This window comes from Bubalus bubalis, chromosome 3, assembly GCF_019923935.1.
Source record: "Bubalus bubalis isolate 160015118507 breed Murrah chromosome 3, NDDB_SH_1, whole genome shotgun sequence".
Lineage (NCBI taxonomy): Eukaryota > Metazoa > Chordata > Mammalia > Artiodactyla > Bovidae > Bubalus > Bubalus bubalis.
The window spans coordinates 6,979,191-6,985,247 of NC_059159.1; positions in this window are offsets into that span (position 1 = coordinate 6,979,191).

A 6,057-nucleotide genomic window follows, 5' to 3' on the forward strand; every position below is an offset into this window, starting at 1 on the left:
CCCGCCAGGCTTCTCTGTCTATGAGATTTTTCCAGCACGAGTATTGGAGTGGGTTCCCATTTTCTTTTCCAGGGGATCTTCCCAACCCAAGGATTGAACCCATGTCTCCTGTATTGGCAGGTGGATTTGTCACAAGAGTGTATGCTCCTCGGTTTTTGTCCCATCACAACAAAGATTTGGAATGACGGACATTAAAGCTCCCTTGGCGTGTCACAACTCTCGGGTCTTGGACAGACCGTGTTATAGCTCTCAGGTCTCGAAAGCACCGTGTTATAGCTCTTAGACAAATCAGTGTTACAGCTCTATTTTATTTAGAAGATAGCAGGAAAACCCGACTTTGAGGCGTAAGGGCACATGGATCCAAAGACGCGAAGAGAAGAGCACCCCAGCACGCGGGAGAGAGCTTTGACTCCTCTTTGCATAAGTTTTTCTCTCCCTGGGCCTGTCCTGTGTAAACTGGGCCAGCCAGGAGTGCTGTTTGTTCTACCTGAGGTCCTCACTCGCGTCCTCGGACCTTCCTTTGTTCTATTTTCGCGGGCTTTTCCCTTCTGTGTCTTTCAGCCACCGCCATTCTGGACTCCTTTTCCCTATTCTACCTACCTAACAGATTCTTTACCACTGAGCTACTTGGGAATCCTTCAAGATTTAAGGGGAGGAGGCAAAAAACTCAGGAAACAAGATAAATAATATTTAAGGCAATATTTCACCAAATCAAAATTAATGCAAAAATCTATGATGGACAGAATATCAAATTTGTAAACAAAGACTCATCTTTTGGGAATTCCCTAGCAGTCTAGTGGTTAGGACTCTGCTCTTTCACTGCCAAAGAACAGGTTCAGTCTCTGATAAGGGAACTAGGATCCTGCAAGCTGGGCAGCATGGCCTAGAAGAAGGAAAAGGACGCATTTCTAATGACCTGACCCATTGCTTGTACTACCTGCCACATACCGCTTGCACTAGTCCCAGCCCTGATTCCAACAAAATTTTACTCATGAAACCATTGGCCACTCCATTGGTGCTTTTTTTTTTTTTTTTTTTAAAGGCTGCTCTGTGTGGCATACGGGATCTTAGTTCCCTGACCAGGGATCGAACTCATTGCTGCATTGAGAGCTTGGAGTCTTAACCACTGGACCACCAGGCAAGTCCCCACTGGCCATACATTATTGGTCTGATTTTCTAAAAATATTACCTTTAAATTATTACTAGATTATAATGTATGTATTTTAAGAATTATTTTTGTATTTATATTTTTGGCTGTGCTGGGGCTTCGTTGCTGCACACAGGCTTTCTCTAGTTGCAGCGAGCAGGGGGCTACTCTCTAGATTCCGTGCACGGGCTTCTCATTGAGACGGCTTCTCCTGGTGCTCAGCGGAGACTCGGGCTTAGCTGCCCTGCAGCATGTGAGATCTTCCCGGTCCAGGGGTCGAACCTGTTTCCCCTGCGTTGGCAAGCAGATTCTTAACCACTGGATCACCAGGGAAGTTTTTATTATTTATTATGTTTACTGTGTTTTGCTGGTGTCCCTGTAAATTTTGAATTCCAGGCAAGTGCTTCTTCACTCATCTCACCCCAGACAGGGGTTTCACATGTCCAGAACTTAGTAGCTGGACCAGAGGGAGATGGCATTGATGCCAACTGTCCTGTGAACTCAGAACAATCACGCCCAAGTGCCTACAACGCTCTGTTGTCAGTAATGTAAAATCTGAATAAACTAAGAGACAGGCTTTGAGGGACCTTGTGGCCACACCAGGGGCAGTGGATGCTGGTGTTAATGGCAAGTTCTGGCTGATGTTGGGCTTCAGGGTCACTGGGGCACACGAGTGAAGGTGCCAGGTTGGATATCTCGGCTGAGCATAGAACATGTGGAGGGGTCAGTATAAAGGTGGTGGTGGGAGCTACAGTTGGGGAGTGAGGAGAGAAGAGGAGGGGGTGAAGGTCAGAGCCTGGGGCCTCTGCCATTCAAAGGTCAAGTGCAGGGACTTCGCTGGTGGCCCGGTGGCTAAGATGCTACACTTCCTATGTAGGGTGCCTGGGTTGGATCCCTGGTCAGGAACCTAGATCCTATGTGCCGCAACTGAAGATCCTGCATGCTGCAACTAAGACCCGGCACAGCCAAAATAAATAAATGAATAAACATTTTAAAAAAGAGTTCTTTCTGCCATTTTTCTGTGCTGCCAGTATGGTGCTCATGAATGTCCTGACTGATGCGCTCAAGCATATCAACAATATCGAAAAGGGAAGCAAACGCCAGGTGCTTGTTAGGCTGTGCTCCAAAGTCATCGTCAGGTTTCTAATTGCGATGACGAAGCATGGTTACGTTGGTGAATTTGACATCATCGATGATCACAGGCTGGGAAAGTTGTTGTGAACCTCACCGGCAGGCTGAATAAGCGTGGAGTGATCAGCCCCAGATTTGATGTGCACCTCAGAGATCTAGAAGAACAGCAGAAAAACCTGCTCCCATCTCATCGATTTGTCCTGACATTGTCCTGACAACCTCAGCTGGCATCGTGGACCATGAAGAAGCAAGACGAAAACATACAGGAGGGGAAAAAAATCCTTGGATTATTTTTCTAGGGATGGACTGTATACAAATAAAATGCCTCAGAGGAACAAAAAAGACAGAGCAGGGACTGCCCTGGTGGTCCAGTGATTAAGATGCCACGCTTCCAATGCAGGGGTTGTGGGTTTGAACACTGGTTGAGAGAGTACGATCCCATGTGCTGTTCAATGCATCCAAACACACAAACAGAAACAAAGGTCAAGAGCAAACATCACAGGTGGCCAGAGACACGAGAGGAAGCCCAGGAGAGAGAGATGTTCCACAAACCAAAGAAAGAGCTGATTTCAAGGAGGGCGGGACCAGTGTGGTCTGATGCTTCAGGCAGATCAGGACTAGACGTGCTCATTGGATGTGAGCTCACGGGGTGGGAATGGTGAGTGGGGCAGAAGTTTGCCTTAGAGAGCGGAGAGGGAGTGGAGGAGTCAGGCTATGGAGTGGTGGGGGCGGGAGCCCGAGGCGGGTATGAAGAGGAGAGTAGATTTTTGTTCTGGTTTCATTTTAGGAGAGGCTCAAGCTTGTTTGAATGCCAGTCTCACACAACAGCCTGCCTGCGTGATGATCTGAAATTTCTCTGCATAGATCTGTGCCCAGCAGAAATGATAGATTTAGCAGGAAATGCTTAAAAAAAAAAAAAAAGCCACAGTTTCCAAGGGAAGAATAAGGGTCAGGGGGAGAGGGCAGCCTAGGAACACGAGGGAAGACCCCTCAGAGGAGGTGGACCTGGGGCTGCATCCTGAAGATGGGTGTCTCCATCAAGCCACAAATGCCCACTGGGCACCTGAGCTGGGTTGAATAGAATCTCCCCTAAGTTCATATCCATGCAGAACCTCAGGATGTGACTTTATCTAGAAACAGGTTTTTGCAGATGTCATTAGTTAACAGAGGGTCATACTGTAGAGGGCCTCCAACATGGCGCAATGGTAAAGAATCCACCTGCCAAGGCAAGAGACACAGGTTCGATCCCTGGAGAAGTACCGGGGTCCAGCCCCGGTTGGATCCAGGGATTCCCTCAGGATGATGGCGTCGGCAATTTAGAATAGCAATAGTTTAATTAAGTATTAATTAGAGATATAAAGAGTGGTTAAATAGGGATAGCTCAGTGAAAAAATTCAGTGGAGAAAAGAGGCTGAATAACTTGGTTTACGTGGAAAACCAATAAAACTCCGAGACAAGGAGTTTGCGTCACTTACGTAGGCTGAAGGCGTCCTCCCGTGCTCCTGAAGGAGAGGAGACACTAAGGCCTCCCCAGTCAGGCCTGAGAAGCCCAGGCAAAATTAGTAGGCTTGACGAGCCTCCACACTCCAGATGGGAATTCATCCAGAAGGTGAGAGAAAGAACGACATGGGGAGACCAAGCTTCGGTGAGCAAGGCCCGTAGCTTTATTTTCAACAGGGGCTTTTATACCCTAAGTTGCACATAGAGGATAATAGGGGGTGTGAAATCATGCAAAGTCAGCAGTCTTTGATCCTTATCGAAACCAGGGTTTCTTTTCTGCAAACTTATCATATACAAATGGTTTAGGTGATTTACATCATCTTCCGGCCAGAAGGCCTGTTAACATTTTATGACTCTGATAAAGGTTTGTCAACCATAAGACTATTTTCTCTAAGAGTAATTATTTTAAAGTTTGGCGCCATCCTCAGAAGGTGTTAGATAAAGTTGCATTCCTATAAGGCAGAGGTGCAGTGGGTTTACAACAAAGGAAAGAATTTATTACCTTAAGGGTCTAAAGTTGTTAACACCAAGGCCACTACTTATGTTTTCTACATACCAACTATATTAATTAATACACTTCCAAGGATACAATACAGGGGATGTGGAAACTTGGCAGCAAGCATTGGCTCATCAATGAAATCTTCTACTAGTTCTATTCTGACAATTTCTAACTCTCTATACTATAAGGCTCTACACTATTTAAATATCTTAAGCTCCCCATGCCTCTCACGGTTGGGAGACTGTAAACAATCGTATGCATAGCTGTAGGAGTCCGGGTAAGCCTGTCAGGCAAGTTAGAGAGCCGTCTGAGGGATTTGGATTTAAACACTCCTATTATGCCCAAGAGGTTAATTAGCCAGAGCTCTAAGTTGATTTCCTTCAGAGAAAAGGTGATGGGGGACAGCCCCCCCGTAAAGTCAGAGGTGTAGGTGAGAGCACAAAGCAGTAAAGTAGGCAGACTCTGGTTTGGGGGTAGACGCTCAGGCAGGCCCAGAGGGGCACCCCTTGAGTTCTGGCTCGCCTTGCCCACCAGAACTCTCCCACATAACCTTGTTATGGGTGGGGACTCTCGTGCTGGCTCCCGGCAGAGAAGGAAATGGCAACCCACTCCAGTATTCTTGCCTGGAGAATCCCACGGACGGAGGAGCCTGGCGGGCTACAGTCCATGGGGTTTCAAAGAGTCGGACACGACTGAGCGCGCACACACACATATACTGGAGTACGGTGGACCCTAATCCAATGACTAGTGTCCTCATAAGAAGAGAAAACAGAGACATGGAGACATTCAGATACAGAGAGAAGACGGAACAGAGGTAGAGGGATGCAGCTGCAAGCCAAGGATCATTTGGGAGGGAGGTGTGGGCTGGACTCCCTCTCAGAGCCTTCAGAGAGAGCTGACCCTGCCAAGCATCTTGATCTCAGGCCTCTGGCCTCCAGCATGTGGAGAGAACACAGTTCTGTTGCCTTGGCCTTCCACCCCCGCCCTGAACCACCCCCTCAGCCCCTCATTCGTGGTCCTTTGTGTGACAGCCACAGGAAACCAACACAACACCTCCTGAGTGTTTGGCTCAGTGCTCTTCCAGCCGCTGGAGATACTGAAGCAGACGGCTCCCCCAGGTTCTCAGAAAGCTGCGCCTACCTGGGGCCACCAGGATGTTCCAGAGGGGGTGTCACTTGGCCTTCCTCCTTGCAAGCTGTAGGGGTTATCCAGAGCGATGGGAAAGCAGGGAGACGTGAAAGCAGGGATGTGGCTGGAGCAAAGGAAGGGATGGGACCGCCGGGCCACGGGGAACCAGAACAGGCCCTTGGTTCTGGCGTGCTCTGGCTACCCCAGAGGGAGGCAGGCCTTCGGGGAAATGGCATATTTTTTTTTTTTTTTTTGCTGTGCTGCCACACTACTTGCAGAATCTTTTCCGTTTCTTTGACCGCCCTGGGTCTTAGCTGCATCATGTTGGGTCTAGTTCACTGACCAGGGATCAAACCTGGGCTGAATGCATTGGGAGCTCATAGTCCCAACTACTGGACCACCAGGGAAGTCCCCCTTGTTTGGTTTTTTTTTTATTTTATTTATTTATTTTGGCTGTGCTGGGTCTTTGCTGCTGTAGGAGCTTTTCTCTCATTGTGCTGTGCGGGGTCTACTCTCTACATGTGCTAGGAGGGCTTCTCATTGCGGTGGCTTCTCTTGTTACAGAAAGCACAGGCTCTGTGGACGTGGGATCTTCCTGTCCAGAAATCGAACCCATGTCTCCTGAATTGGCAGGTGGATTCTTTACCACTGA